A 16,976-nucleotide genomic window follows, 5' to 3' on the forward strand; every position below is an offset into this window, starting at 1 on the left:
AGCTTACCCGAACAGGCGCCGGAATATGGCGACTAGGGGCTTTTCACAGTAACTTCATACTTGTGACAATAAAAGGTTATTATTATTCTGTGTCACACTTGGAATTCTTATTGTGCAGAAGAAGGCCATTCAGCCCATTGAGTCTATCAACCCTCTGAAAAAGCACCCAACCGAGGCCCACTCTCCCACCCTATCCCCTTAACCCCACCTAATCTGCATATCTTTGGATATTAAGGGACAATTTTTTAGCATGGCCAATCTACCTAACCACATCTTTGCATGACATCAGCTCCAAGCTTTGTATTCCTAAAGCAGAAATAAATCACTATATAAGAAATATGCAAATAAAGGTAAAGAAAATAATTAGATTTGCTTTGCAACAAGATGCAACGCGGGGCATGTACAAATCCTAAACAGTGAACAAAGCTTGAAGACAGGTGGAATGCCCTTTAGTTGCTAAATTTGCTAAGTTAAACCCTTGTTCCGTGGATTTATTTGGACTTGCATAAAAATAAAAAAAATATTTACAAGAAAATGACAAGTTATATCAGTAACAGCATTTTCTGTTTAAAATGTCTGTAACTATGATTTTTGTTAGAAGTCTGTGCCACTGCAAGAGGTTCAAGAGCCATGCGTTCATACAGGTTCCCAGCGTATGGTCAAACTGAAGAATCCAAGATTACCAACAGCCAGACATAATCCTGTTTATAAGAACCTGCCTTCTCCAGAGAGAAATTATTAAGAGTCTTCAGGAAACCAGTTTTAGGAATAACAATATTTTTGCATAAAGCATCAGAACAATTTGAGCAATGAAATCTTCGAAGCAAAACCAGCTCATGTCCTCCAATACAGTCAACAAGGAAAGTAGCAAACCTGAACATGGCGACTAATGAGTGACGAAGAGGACCTTTGGAGCAGGTCTTTACATTTATTGTGCCACATATAAATGGCTATGAAGACCTAAAATGTGTTTATATGAGTAATAGTTGAGTTTTGTTTGAGAGGTTCTGAATTAAAATCCTGAAATTAAATGTATTTTCAGTTATGTTGATAGCCGAGAGTACTTTTGAAGAAACATTGGGTAAAGAAAGCAGATGAAGCGAATCGGCGTCACAATTTAAGGTTTTTGTTAAGTAGGAGAGTGCAGAATCATGGCTGCTTCATTCTGCTTAGTGGTCATATTCGTGTTATAGAGCATTTACACCACCTGCACAGCGGGTTCTCCCAGCAAATGAGCTTGGGAACCTTCAGAAAAGTGACACCATTCTCCTTTGCATCCTTCATTTCTCCTGTCGTCTTTTCCTCCCTCCAAGTCCATATCATTGTAATTCAATAGGTTCCTGCCATTTGTGTAATCATGAAGATGTGCAAGTTGAGAAATCAGAAGCACTGTCTTTTCCGTAACAGTATGGTAAGTAGAATTTTTTTTTTAAATTTAGAGTACCCAATTAATTTTTTCCAATTGAGGGGCAATTTAGCGTGTTCAATCCACCGACCTTGCACATCTTTGGGGTGTGGGGGCGAAACCCACACAAACACGGGGAGAATGTGCAAACTCCACACGGACAGTGACCCAAAGCCAGGATCGAACCTGGGACCTTGGCGCCGTGAGACTGCAATGCTACCACTGCGCCCATATGGTAAGTAGAAATGACTGTGAATGTCCATGATATAACTCCATTCTGTGATTCTTAATTTTTATTGTTTATTGATTAAAGACATTGTACATTAATAATTGTGGCTAAATATGTCTTGAAATAGCACGCACAATTGTTTCTCTGATGAAGATCATATTGAAATAGTGACTAAAAGACTGCACGCTACTTCTTTTCTCCCTGTGCAAGTTTTTTTCATATGATTTTGTCAATCATAGATTGCTAAGATGAGTTTTTCCGGTATTTTCCATTTTGTTTATTTTGGTAGGAGGAAAGGCGTAATCTGGTCATTTCTATGCAGCTTGCATTTAAAAAAAATGTTTTTATTGAATTTTTTGATTTACAAAGCAGATATATAAATAGGAACAAACATGAGGAGATAAAACAAGAACAGAGAGAAAGCCAAGGAAAAAGTAAAACTTAAAACTATTTACACATATATTGGCTTCAACTATTTACATACATACATAATGCAAGAAATGTAGTAGGTAAGCCAGATGAATTTAGGGCTTGGATTAGTACCTGGGAATATGATATTGCTATTACTGAGACTTGGTTGAGGTAAGGGCATGATTGGCAACTAAATATCCCAGGATATCGATGCTTCAGGCGGGATAGAGAGGGAGGTAAAAGGGGTGGAGGAGTTGCATTACTTGTCAGAGAGGATATCACAGCTGTGCTGAAGGAGGGCACTATGGAGGACTCGAGCAGTGAGATAATATGGGTAGAGCTCAGAAATAGGAAGGGTGCGGTAACAATGTTGGGACTACTACATGCCACCCAACAGCGAGCGTGAGATAGAGGTACAAATATGTAAACAGATTATGGAAAGATGTAGGAGCAACAGGGTGGTGTGATAGGAGATTTTAATTTTCCCAACATTGACTGGGATACACTTAGTGTCAGAGGTCTAGATGGAGGAGAATTTGTAAGGAGCATCCAGGAGGGTTTTCTAGAGCAGTATGTAAATAGTCCAACTCGGGAAGGGGCCATACTGGACCTGGTGTTGGGGAATGAGCCCGGCCAGGTGGTAGAAGTTTCAGTCGGGGATTACTTTGGGAATAGTGATCACAATTCTGTAAGTTTTAGAATACTCCTGGACAAAGACGAGAGTGGTCCTAAAGGAAGAGTGCTAAATTGGGGGAAGGCCAACTATACCAAAATTCGGCAGGAGCTGGGGAGTGTAGATTGGGAGCAGCTGTTTGAAGGTAAATCCACATTTGAAATGTGGGGGTCTTTTAAGGAAAGGTTGATTAGAGTGCAGGACAAACATGTCCCTGTGAAAATGAGGGATAGAAATGGCAAGATTAGGGAACCATGGATGACAGGTGAAAGTGTGAGACTAGCTAAGAGGAAAAAGGAAGGATACATAAGGTCTAGGCGACTGAAGACAGACAAAGCTTTGAAAGAATAATCTGAAACGAGGAATCAAGAGGGCTAAAAGGGGTCATGAAATATCTTTAGCAAACAGGGTTAAGGAAAATCCCAAAGCCTTTTATTCATATATAAGGAGCAAGAGGGTAACTAAAGAAAGGGCTGGCCCACTCGAGGACAAAGGAGGAAAGTTCTGCATGGAGTCAGAGAAAATGGGTGAGATTCTTAACGAGTACTTTGCATCGGTATTCACCGAGGAGAGGGACATGGCTGATGTTGAGGTTCGGGATAGATGTTTGATTACTCTAGGTCATACTCTACTCTAGGCATTAAGGTGGACAAGTCCCCAGATCCGGATGGGATCTATCCCAGGTTACTGAGGGAAGTGAGAGAGGAAATAGCTGGGGCCTTAACAGATCTCTTTGCAGCATCCTTGAACACGGGTGAGGTACCGGAGGACTGGAGAATTGCTAATGTTGTCCCTTTGTTTAAGAAGGGTAGCAGGGATAATTCAGATAATTATAGACCGGTGAGCCTGACATCAGTGGTAGGGAAGCTGCTGGAGAATATACTGAGGGATAGGATCTATTCCCATTTGGAAGAAAATGGTCTTGTCAGTGATAGGCAACATGGTTTTGTGCAGGGAAGGTCATGTCTTACCAACTCCATAGAATTCTTTGAGGAAGTGACAAAGTTAATTGATGAGGGAAGGGCTGTAGATGTCATATACATGGACTTCAGTAAGGCATTTGATAAGATTAGGCTGATGGAGAAAGTGAAATCTCATGGAGTCCAGGGTGTACTAGCTAGATGGATAAAGAACTGGCTGGGCAACAGGAGACAGAGAGTAGTAGTGGAAGGGAGTTTCTCAAAATGGAGAACTGTGATTAGTGGTGTTCCACAGGGATCCGTTCTGGGACCACTGTTGTTTGTGATATACATAAATGATCTGGAGGAAGGTATAGGTGGTCTGATTAGCAAGTTTGCAGATGACACTAAGATTGGTGGAGTAGCAGAAAGTGAAGGGGACTGTCAGAGAATACAGCAGAATATAGATAGATTGGAGAGTTGGGCTGAGAAATGGCAGATGGAGTTCAATCCGGGCAAATGCGAGGTGATGCATTTTGGAAGATCCAATTCAAGAGCGAACTATACGGTAAATGGAAAAGCCCTGGGGAAAATTGATGTACAGAGGGATCTGGGTGTTCAGGTCCATTGTACCCTGAAGGTGGCTGCGCAGGTCGATAAAGTGGTCAAGAAGGCATATGGCATGCTTTCCTTCATCGGAAGGGGTATTGAGTACAAGAGTTGGCAGATCATGTACAGTTGTATAAGACTGGTTCGGCCACATTTGGAATACTGCGTACAGTTCTGGTCGCCACATTACCAGAAGGATGTGGATGCATTGGAGAAGGTGCAGAGGAGGTTCACCAGGATGTTGCCTGGTATGGAGGGTGCTAGCTATGAAGAGAGGTTGAGTAGATTAGGATTATTTTCACTGGAAAGATGGAGGTTGAGGGGGGACCTCATTGAGGTCTACAAAATCATGAGAGGTATAGACAGGGTGGATAGCAAGAAGCTTTTTCCCCAGAGTGGGGGACTCAATTACTAGGGGTCAAAAGTTCAAGGTGAGAGGGGAAAGGTTTAAGGGAGATATGCGTGGAAAGTTCTTTACGCAGAGGGTGGTGGGTGCCTGGAACACATTGCCGGCGGAGGTGGTAGAGGCGGGCACGATAGCGTCATTTAAGATGTATCTAGACAGATATATGAATGGGCAGGGAGCAGAGGGATACAGATCCTTAGAAAATAGGCGACAGTTTTAGATAGAGGATCTGGATCGGCGCAGGCTTGGAGGGCCGAAGGGCCTGTTCCTGTGCTGTAATTTTTCTTTGTTCTTCTTTGTTCTACATTGCATTTTAATTTTTTCTCAGTGGCATTTGTGGTCCCCTGTGCTTCGCTTCTCACCAGTTTTCTCTTTGTCTTTCTCCCCACCCCCCCACCTCCATTTGGTTCAGATTCTTGCACCTGCCTCCGCTTGTGTCTCATGTTTCTCTTGCTGGACTTGGTTGAGTTCCATATTTCCCTGACCCCCCCCCCCATCATCCATACTATGTTGTGGCTACCCCCTCCTGTTCTTTGGCTTCCTAGTTGTTGGCTGCAATCGGGTCTTGGAACAACCGAGTGGATGGCTCCCACAGTTTGTGGAAGCCATATGTATATATGTATATATAAATGATTTGGAGGAAAATGTAACTGGTTTGATTAGTAATTTTGTGGACGACACCAAGGTTGGTGGAATTGCAGATAGCAATGAGGACCGTCATACAGCAGGATATAAATTAGTTGGAGACTTGGGCAGAGAGATGGCAGATGGAGTTTAATCCAGACAAATGTGAGGCAATGTATTTTGGAAGGTCTAATACCGATGGGGAAAATACAGTAAATGGCAGAACCCTTATGAGTATTGATAGACAGAGTGATCTGGGTGTACAGGTCCACAGTTCACTGAAAGGGGCAACACAGGTGAAGAAGGTAGTCAAGGCATACGGCATGCTTGCCTTCAATGGCCGGGGCATTGAGTTTAAAATTTGTCATGTTGTAGCTTTATAAAACCTTAGGCCGCATTTGGAATATAGTGTTCAATTCTGGTCGCCACATTACCAGAAGGATGTGGAGGCTTTGGAGAGGGTACAGAAAAGATTTACCAGGATGTTGCCAGGTATGGAGGGCATTAACTATGAGGAGAAGTTGGAGAAATGTGGTTTGTTCTCACTGGAAAGATGGAGGTTGAGGGGCGACCTGATAGATTGCAAGATTATGAGGGGCATGGACAGCGTGGATAGTCTGAGGCTTTTTCCCAGGGTAGAAGAGTCAATTACTAGGGGGCATAGGTTTAAAGTGCAAGAGGCAAGGTTTAAAAAAGATGTACGAAGCAAATTTTTTACACATAGGGTGGTGGGAGCCTGGAACCCGCTGCCGGGGGAGGTAGTGGAAGCAGATACGATAGTGACTTTTAAGTGGCGTCTTGACAAATATATGAATAGGATGGGAATAGAGGGATATGGTCCCTGGAAGGGGAGTGTTTTTTAGTTTGGATGGGCAGCATGGTCGGTGCTGGGCCGAAGGGCCTGGTCCTGTGCTGTACTGGTCTTTGTGTGACCCTCGGATGGCGAATTTAGTTTTCTCCATTTTGAGACATTCCGACAGGTCGGGCAGCCAGTCTACAGCTTTGGGTGCAGACCAATCGCCAGCTCAGCAGGATTCTCCGGCAGGCGACGAGGGAGGCAAAGGCAAGGGTGTGGCCCTCCTCCCCATGGCACCCCCAGCCAAGCAGTTCCAGTACAGCTACAACACTGGCATCTACCCGGCAATGTAGAAAGCTGTCCAGGTGTGTCCTGTACACCAGAAATAGGACACATCCAACCCAGCCAATGACCGCCCTATCAGTCTACTCTCCATCATCAGCAAAGTTTGATTGGATTTATTTATTATCACCTATACAGAGGCACAGTGAAAAGTATTGTTCTGCGTGCAGCTCAGACAAATCATTTTGTACATGAAAAGAAAATACAAAATAGGGTAAACAAAATACACATGATCCACAGTGATGGAAGGAGTCATCAACAGTGCTATCAAGCAGCACTAACTCAGCAATAACCTGCTCACGGATGCTCAGTTTGGGTTCTGGCTCCCCTCAAACATGAACAAAGGAGCTGAATGCCAGAGTTGAGTGACTGCCCTTGACATCAAGGCAGCATTTGTCTGTGTGTGGAATCTAGGACCCCTAGCTAAACTGGAGTCGATGGAAATCAGGGAGAAAACTCCCGCTCAGTGGAGTCATACCTGGCACAAAGGAAGATGGTTGTGGTGGTTGGAGGTCAACTCCAGGACATCACTGCATGAATTCCTCAGGGTAGTGTCCTCAGCCCGACCATCTTCAATTGCTTCAACCTCCCTTCCATCATCAGGTCAGAAATGGGGATGTTTGTGAATGACTGCACAATGTTTAGCACCATTTGTGACGCCTCAGACAATGAAGCAGTCCGTGTCCAAATGCAGCAAGACTGGATAATATCGATGCTTGGGCTGACAAAAGGCAAGTTACATTTGTGCCACACAAATGCCAGGCAATGATCATCTCATACATTTAGCATTACCGTCGCTGGATCCCCCACTATCAACATCCTGGAGATTATCATTGATCAAAAACTGAACTGGACTAGCCACATTAATGCTGTGGCTACCAGGGCAGGTCAAAGACTAGGAATCTTAAGGCGAGTAACTCACCTCCTGATCCCCCCCCCCAAAAGCTGGTCCATCATCTACAAGGCACAAGTCAGGAATGTAATGGAATACTCTCCACTTGCCTGGATGAGTGCAGCTCCAACAACACTCCAGAAGCTGAACACCATCCAGGACAAAGCAGCCCGTTTGATTGCTTCCCCTTCCACAAACATTCAACCCTTCACCACCAACGAAAAGTGGCAGCCATGTGTACCACCTGTAAGATGCACTGCAGTAGCACAGTGGTTAGCACTGTCACTTCACAGCACCAGGGTCCCAGGTTCAATTCCCAGCTTGGATCACTGTCTGTGCGGAGTCTGCACGTTCTCACCGTGTCTGCGTGGATTTCCTCCAGGTCCTCCGGTTTCCTCCCACAAGTCCCGAAAGACGTGCTTGTTGGGTGAATTAGACATTCTGAATTCTCCCTCTGTGTAGCCGAACAGGCGGCAGAATATGACAACTAGGGACTTTTCACAGTAACTGAATTAGTGTTAATGTAAGCCTACTTGTGACAATAGTAAAGATTATTATTATTAAGTATGTCATGAGAGTACCTTTAAGAAATGGGTGTTTATCAGTGATGTCAAAGTGCCGGTGGAGCTGGGCTGTCTGTCAGCTTTTTACTTTCGTTTTAGGCTGTTTGCTGCAGGGTGTTTTATAGTTTTGTTTTCAGTGTTGGAGCTGAAGCCAGACAGAGCAGGTGTACTGTTGATCTCTCTGCCATGGAAATACTATCTCTTGATCATTTGGTGAATTCAGAATTATAAATGTTCTCAGTAGTGAATGTAAACCTAATGTGCTTCTGTTAAAAGGTTGTTGCTAACTTTTGGTTGGTTCAATTACCTCTGCTTTATAACCTTTGCTCTTGAGTCGCCAGGTATTTCATAGAATTTACAGTACAGAAGGAGGCCATTCGGCCCATCGAGTCTGCACTGGCTCTTGGAAAGAGCACCCTACCCAAGGTCCACACCGCCACCCTATCCCCATAACCCAGTAACCCCACCCAACACTAAGGGCAATTTTGGATACTAAGGGCAATTTATCATGGCCAATCCACCTAACCTGCACATCTTTGGACTGTGGGAGGAAACCGGAGCACCCGGAGGAAACCCACGCACACACTGGGAGGATGTGCAGACTCCGCACAGACAGTGACCCAAGCCGGAATCTAACCTGGGACCCTGGAGCTGTGAAACAATTGTGCTATCCACAATGCTACCGTGCTGCCCCTAAGGATCTGTTTTGGGGCCACTGCTGTTTGTCATTTTTATAAATGACCTGGAGGAGGGCGTAGAAGGATGGGTGAGTAAAGACGACACTAAAGTCGGTGGAGTTGTGGACAGTGCGGAAGGATGTTACAAGTTAGAGAGGGACATAGATAAGCTGCAGCGCTGGGCTGAGAGGTGGCAAATGGAGTTTAATGCAGAAAAGTGTGAGTTGATTCATTTTGGAAGGAATAGCAGGAAGACAGAGTACTGGGCTAATGGTAAGATTCTTGACAGTGTGGATGATCAGAGAGATCTTGGTGTCCATGTACATAGATCCCTAAAAGTTGCCACCCAGGTTGAGAGGGTTGTTAAGAAAGCGTATGGTGTGTTAGCCTTTATTGAGTTTCGGAGCCATGAGGTCATGTTGCAGCTGTACAAAACTCTGGTGCGGCCGCATTTGGAGATCTTTATGATACCGCCACGAGGTTCAGGTTCAAGTAACTCAATACACCAATTTGTAAGATTCAAATCAGAGCACATTTATTATAGACAGTAAATCGCTACTCATGCATAAATTCTACTTCTGCAACTAACAGGCCTATACTTAGCTTTGGACTGGCCCACCAGGTCAGGGGAACAAATGGCCTTCTCGTTCGGGTGCTGAGTCTGCGGGAGTCAAAGGTTGGTACGGGCTGGTAGCTAGTTTTTTAAAGTACTGGTGGACAAGGATAAGAGTGGTCCGAGGATGAATGTGCTAAATTGGGGGAAGGCTAATTATAACAATATTAGGTGGGAACTGAAGAACATAGATTGGGGGCGGATGTTTGAGGGCAAATCAACATCTGACATGTGGGAGACTTTCAAGTGTCAGTTAAAAGGAATTCGGGACCGGCATGTTCCTGTGAGGAAGAAGGATAAATACGGCAATTTTCGGGAACCTTGGATAACGAGAGATATTGTAGGCCTCGTCAAAAAGAAAAAGGAGGCATTTGTCAGGGCTAAAAGGCTGGGAACAGACGAAGCCTGCGTGGAATATAAGGAAAGTAGGAAGGAACTTAAGCAAGGAGTCAGGAGGGCTAGAAGAAATTCGTAGATGTTGAGTCTGGAGAAGGGTGTGTAGGTAGCCTGGGTCACATTGAGATCCAAAAAGACGAGGTGTTGGGTGTCTTAAAAAATATTAAGGTAGCTAAGTCCCCAGGGCCTGATGGGATCTACCCCAGAATACTGAAGGAGGCTGGAGAGGAAATTGCTGAGGCCTTGACAGAAATCTTTGGATCCTCACTGTCTTCAGGTGATGTCCCGGAGGACTGGAGAATAGCCAATGTTGTTCCTCTGTTTAAGAAGGGTAGCAAGGATAATCCAGGGATCTACAGGCCGGTGAGCCTTACGTCAGTGGTAGGGAAATTACTGGAGAGAATTCTTCGATACAGGAATTACTCCCATTTGGAAGCAAATGGACGTATTAGTGAGAGGCAGCATGGTTTTGTGAAGGGGAGGTCGTGTCTCACTAACTTGATAAGAGTTTTTCGAGGAGGTCACAAAGATGATTGATGCAGGTAGGGCAGTGGATGTTGTCTATATGGACTTCAGTAAGGCCTTTGACAAGGTCCCTCATGGTAGACTAGTACAAAAGGTGAAGTCACACGGGATCAGGGGGGAGCTGGCAAGGTGGATACAGAACTGGCTCGGGCATAGAAGGCAGAGAGTAGCAATGGAAGGATGCTTTTCTAATTGGAGGGCTGTGACCAGTGGTGATCCGCAGGGATCAGTGCTGGGACCTTTGCTGTTTGTAGTATATATAAATGATTTGGAGAAAAATGTAACTGGTCTGATTAGTAAGTATGCAGACGACACAAAGGTTGGTGGAATTGCGGATAGCGATGAGGACTGTCAGAGGCTACAGCAGGATTTAGATTGTTTGGAGACTTGGGCGGAGAGATGGCAGATGGAGTTTAATCCGGACAAATGTGAGGTAATGCATTTTGGAAGGTCTAATGCAGGTAGGGAATTTACAGTGAATGGTAGAACCCTCGAGTGTTGAAAGTCAAAGAGATCTAGGAGTACAGGTCCACAGGTCACTGAAAGGGGCAACACAGGTGGAGAAGGTAGTCAAGAAGGCATACGGCATGCTTGCCTTCATTGGCCGGGGCATTGAGTATAAGAATTGGCAAGTCATGTTGCAGCTGTATAGAACCTTAGTTAGGCCACACTTGGAGTATAGTGTTCAATTCTGGTCGCCACACTACCAGAAGGATGTGGAGGCTTTAGAGAGGGTGCAGAAGAGATTTACCAGAATGTTGCCTGGTAGCTATGAGGAGCGGTTGAATAAACTCGGTTTGTTCTCACTGGAACGAAGGAGGTTGAGGGGCGACCTGATAGAGGTCTACAAAATTATGAGGGTTATAGACAGAGTGCATAGTCAGAGGCTTTTCCCCGGGGTAGAGGGGTCAATTACTAGGGGGCATAGGTTTAAGGTGAGAGGGGCAAGGTTTAGAGTAGATGTACGAGGCAAGTTTTTTCCGCAGAGGGTGGTGGGTGCCTGGAACTCGCTACCGGAGGAGGTGGTGGAAGCAGGGACGTTAGTGACATTTAAGGGGCATCTTGACAAATACATGAATAGGATGGGAATAGAGGGATACGGACCCAGGAAGTGTAGAAGATTGTAGTTTAGTCGGGCAGCATGGTCGGCACGGGCTTGGAGGGCCGAAGGGCCTGTTCCTGTGCTGTACATTTCTTTGTTCTTTGTTAGGATCGCCTATCTCGTAGCGAGCATTGACTTAAGACTTACGGGCTCTTGGCGGCAGCTGAACTGGTCACTGTCAAGGGTTGGTTCGTGTTGCTGAGTGACCCGGTCAAGAAGGACGATTTGAACTTGGGGGCTTAACTTTATAGTCCCCAGGGGCTTCCCGCCTTTCGGGGCGGACCCCATACCTGGTTCCAAGTGATTGGACTTCGTTCCAATCGCTTGGTTCGATTTCGCCAATACTGGAGCGGTTCCCTGATCGATGGGCGGTCTTAAGTTGTCTGTCAACCTCTCTTGTGTTGGCTCCTGCTGGCGCCGAGGAGTCTGGCTTGGCCTTGTTTATCCCAAATGTTTTGATTGTTCCCAGGGATCGCTCATTAGTATGTAGATGGCTGCTTGTATCGATGCTGTCTGGGCTTTTGCAGGGTTTAATACACAGTAAACTTGCACCTGCTAGTTTCTGCCTCTGTTGGCTGAATTTCCCTGCAGCCTTTGCTGTTCTCCATTTTACGTCAGGAGTTGGCCAACCCAGGTGGCTACACACCCTCCTTGTGATCCTAACGTGAAGCGTGAAGGATCACATAACTGCGTTGTTCTTCATTCCCTGACCTGGAGAGCACTCTTCTATGGCCTCTACACTGACCAAAACTATGCAAGACATTTTTAACTGACAATTCTGACGGGCGCTATGTCAAACAGGGACATGCATTACAAGATAAGAAAATCGGTACCTCTAACTATCCTTAATAAACTACACTCACTCAAACATGCAATCATACTAAGTTCCTAAACAATACACACAAAATCATAGCATTATACACAGTTTTCCTGGCTTGGCAGTCCAGCTCAGGATTATACAATTGCTCCTGAAACATTTCTTTATTCACAACAAAAACGCAAACGAATGCTCTTTATTACAGATCGTGGGGGTCGGGGGTCTGGTATCCGAAAATAGGGGATCTTATCCTAACATACCGGGGTGCGAGCGCGGTAGGCTCTCCTTCTCCATTTTCTCAGACGAATAGTCTGCACGATGCAGCCAGAGTATCGCCAATACTAGTAGGGATTCTATCAAGTAGGACAGGGAGTACCAGGTACCAAGATGGTGTGATGTCGTGTGATGACTGGGCTCTGGATACTATGGGAAGTGAATCATTAACGGCTGGGGGTGGTTGAGGTCAGGGGGTTCGCGTTCGCGCGCAACCAAATGTCCATTATGGTGATGAGCCACGCGGAGGATGTCCTCATGGTTCTTCTTCTTTCACTTCTCTTCTGTTCTCTGGTCCTGGAGCTTCTGGAGTTCTGTGGGATCAAGCATAATGTCTGTTACTATCTTGGTTTAATATCTCGTATGATAGCCTGCCTGTCCTTTAGTGCCAATTACTCCCTTTATAATTGGTCACTGTGTGTGACTCCCTCATTTTTTTTCAAAAAACGAATTTTAGGACAAGACACACTTTCAAATACTGAACCAGTGTGAGCCGTCTCACAGGCTGTGTGGTTTACCATCCAAATGTTTGAGGATGTAAATAGCAGAGGGGTGGCAACCTAAGGGTTACCTAAAAACAAAACAAAACTTGCCGAAATGAGGTGCGTATGGGCCACGACGGGTAAGATTTGGATGGAGTCCCCAGGTAGAACGGCGACCAATGCCGTGTGTGCTGTACCCGAGCGTAGCTGACCAGAGGGGGGGGTTCCCAGGCAGGGCGGGTCCCAATGCCATTTCTCCACTGCCTGAGCAACCGACAAGAATGGGCAAGAAATGTAATCATCGTTGGGGGTTGCCGTATTGGTTCTTCCTTCGAACCAGAAGGGCAGTTATGAACGGGGGTCTGTGTATCAGTAGACAGCAGAGTTCCTCTGAACTGGCGTCTGGGACATTAACAAGTCTGCGGACAAACTAGTTCCTCTGAACTAGCGTCTGGCCAAACTAGTCTCTCTGACTGCCAGTGGGCGTCAGAAGGGTGGTGGCGTGGGGCCGTGGAAAAAATGTTCCGTTCTAACATACAACATTTAACAATACAAGTACAAACAACATCAAACATGCTGCAGGTTCTATCAGAAAGGACACCGTTTTCTCCCAAGTGGTTCCTTTTTAAAACATCATCTGGACACCTCAGTTATCGGTTGCGAACAGGGTCGCAAAGGGGTTCTCGTTTTGGGGGTCAGACTCAAGGTCGTCATCTTCTCCCGGATGCCAAACACTCGAGTGTATCAGGGCTGATAGGGCTGCATGGTGTGATTTGGGATCGCTCTCGTCATTCCGGACGAGTCTGTATGAATTATCTCGGTGCCAAAAGGTGGTGTCTAGTTCTGTGGGGACGGAATCGCGGTGGTCATTGTCGGTCGGTGGTGTTTTTTTTTAGGAAAGTGATCGTGAAGGGATCACTCGAATCGTGGTCAGATTCGCTGGGTGTGGGTCCTGTTGCATGGGGATAGTAGGGAGGCGTGCTGTGGCTATTGTCCGAGTCACAGTCGCTGTTGCTGCTGCAGTCTGTGGGTGTTCCGGGGCGGAGTGTGTATTTCGGGGGTGGAGTCGGGGTTGAGTCCGTGGCTGTGCTGGACGTATTGGGGGAGGGGAGGGTTACGTTGGCTGTGGGCGGGGTGTGGTCTGCTGCGTCGAGCATGACGTGATGTGCGTGGTTAGACTGTTCCATATGCCTTCATCTGGTTGATATGGAACCACGCAGTCTTTCCATTGGGGTACTTTATTTTGTAGACGGAAGGGCTTACTTTGTCCGCAGTGGAGTACGGACCCGAATACTTAGGTGACAGGAATGTGCTGGGGTTGTATCCGGAGAGCATGACTTGCTGTCGTACACTGAACTCCGTCGCATGCACTGTCTTATCGAAACAACAGGCCTTGCTCTGTTTCTTTCTTGTGCCCAATTTCACTGCGGCTGCTAGCTGAGCCGTTTTTACATTCTCCACTAATTGTTCTACTGCTTTCTCGTGTGTGAGGGCCGTCACTTCAGGGCTGGTCAAATCTAAGCCGAATGCAAATTCTGTGCCTTTCATGGGGCGTCCGGTCATGAGGGTGTGTGGGGTGTAACCTGTGGAAGTTGAAACTGTATTTCGCAAAAACATCAGTGCAAAAGGGAGGACTGAATCCCAAGTGGTGGTGTTTTGCTGGACCATTTTTCTGAGGGTGGATTTTAGGGTCTGATTCATGCGCTCCACGATACCACTTGACTGGAGGTGGTATGCAATGTGGAATTTTTGGGTTATGCCAAATATCGTGAGGACGATCTTCATGACCTGTCCCGTAAAATGGGAGCCTTGGTCGGATTCACTGCTGCGGGGGAGTCCCCATCTCGTAAAGATGTGGTGGGTTAGGATCTTGGCTGTGGTCTTTGCCATGTTAGTTCTGGATGGGAATGCTTCCACCCATTTTGTAAACGTGTCTATCACCACGAGTACATGCTTATAACCATTCCTGCAAGGGGGCAATGGACCAATATAATCAATCTGGAGGTTAGTCCAGGGGCCATTAACTGGTCGGGTGTGACTATGCTGAGCCTTTTTTGCGTATCGGTCCGGGTTGTTCTGGGCACAGATGAGGCAATTCTCAACGTAGTGAGTTACATCATCTTTTAAACTCGGCCACCAACAGAGCTGCCTGAGGTGGGCTGTAGTGGGATCGATTCCCTGATGTCCATGACCGTCATGGAACAAGCAAATGAGCTGATTCCTGTTCAGGAGCCACATAAAGGGTGTCTTTTAACACCACACCGTCACGTGTGGTCAGAGCATTTTTAAATCTATCATAGGGCGCTGGATAGTTTCCTTTTAGAATCTCCCTGAGATTGCTGTCCTGCTTCTGGGCCTGCACTAAATCCTCGATATTAGTCTGCGAGACCTGAACTGCATTCACTGGTGCGCTTTCGGGGGGGAGGGGGGGGGTGTCCAAAAATATCCATGCCTGGAACCTGCTTTAGCCAGTGCGTTGGCTTTTACATTTCCAGGGGGGGGAGGAACGATGGTGGCATCGAACTTTGACTATTCCGAAAGTCCTGTTCTGTGCTTGCTCTAAAATGTGACGGAGCAATGGGGCTGAAGGGAGGAGTTTTCCGTCTGTGGAAACAAATCCTCTTGCTTTCCACAGGAGTAGGAATTCCGTAAGGCTGTTGCAGACATAGAGGCTGTCCGAGTATATGTCTGCTGGGCTGGGGAAGGAATCTGGGTGTTCCACTATGTATGCGATGGCCGCAAGTTCTGCTGCCTGCGCGCCTAAGTGGCCTGGAAGTTTTATTGCTATTTCTTCTAGGGTATGTCCCTGCGTGTCCTCGACGTAAATGCCGCATACTGTTATGCGCTTCCCTTCTAATATTGTGGAAGATCCATCCACATATATCCTAATGGGTTTGCACATGTCTGTGTGCTTGAGGCTCTGGGCTGAATTACCTATCTTTCTGGGGGGTGTCTTAGCAATAAAGGGGCCTGTGTTGTGGTGTGGAGAGATAATTTCACAGTCATGGGGGGTTCCGGGGTACTGTAGGTTGTCGGCTAAAAAAAGTGTGGGCCTTTGTCCTTTTAACAGTGATGTCCCGTCCCTGCAAAAGAAGGGTCCACCTGGCTGCTCTTATCTGACTGACTGTACTGTCCTTGAGTCGTCTGTCCAGTAAAAGTTGTGTGGGGGTGTGTTCTGTGAGGATTGTGATGGGGTTTAGTCCGGTAATGTACGAAAAATACTGTACTGCCCAAAAATCTGCGAGCAGGTGCCTTTCACAGGCTGAAAATCCCTGCTCCACAGCATCTAAAACTCTGGAGGCGTAAGCCACGGGCCTTAACTGTTTGTGCCGTTCCTGAAGGAGCACGGCCAAAAGGGTGCGGTCTGTGCTTGCTACCTCTATAGCATAAGGGGAAAGTGGGTCTGGAACTTGTAGTGCGGGGGCTGCTATGAGTGCTCTTTTCAACGAGTCCACAGCATCCGTATGCTGCGGAAGCCATTCCCAGGGGGCTCCTTTCTTTAGGAGGTCTGAGAGGGGTGCTGCCTTGCTGGCAAAACCGTCGATATGGTTTCGGCAGTAGCCAACCAGTCCTAAAAACGCCCGGAGGGCTGAAACGTTCTGGGGAAGGGGCAATTTAGCAATCGAGTCAATCCTTTTATGCTCGATCTCGTGTTTACCATGCGTGATAATTGTTCCCAAATATATCACTTTGTTTTCCAAAATCTGGGCCTTTTGGGGATTAACTTTACATCAAATTGCTTGTAGGAGTTCCAGGAGTTTGGACAGAAGCTCGATGTGCTCTTCCTTGGTGTCTGTCTGCAGTAATAGGTCGTCTACGTACTGGACCACACGTTCGGGGCGAGAAAATTTTGATAAACCATTTGCCAGCTGTCGGTGGAAAATGGAGGGGGAGTTGTGGAATCCTTGTGGCAGGCATGTCCACGTGTACTGTTGAATTTTAAAGGTGAAGGCAAATTTGTACTGGCACGCCTTTGCCAATGGAATGGACCAGAATCCATTCCTGATATCCAAAACCGTAAAGTATCGGGAATGGAGTCCCTGCTTGAGCATGGTCTCGGGACTTGTTGCGACTGTGGGGGCTGCTGTGGGGTGATTATGTTGAGTTCCCGGTAATCGATGGTCAGTCGCCATGATCCATTGGGCTTTCTCACTGGCCAAATCGGGGCATTATTAGTGGAGGCTACTGATCTAAGTACGCCCTGCTCTAATAAGCTGTCGATTACTTTTGAGATTTCTCCCT

This window comes from Scyliorhinus torazame, chromosome 3 (genome assembly GCF_047496885.1).
Source record: "Scyliorhinus torazame isolate Kashiwa2021f chromosome 3, sScyTor2.1, whole genome shotgun sequence".
NCBI lineage: Eukaryota > Metazoa > Chordata > Chondrichthyes > Carcharhiniformes > Scyliorhinidae > Scyliorhinus > Scyliorhinus torazame.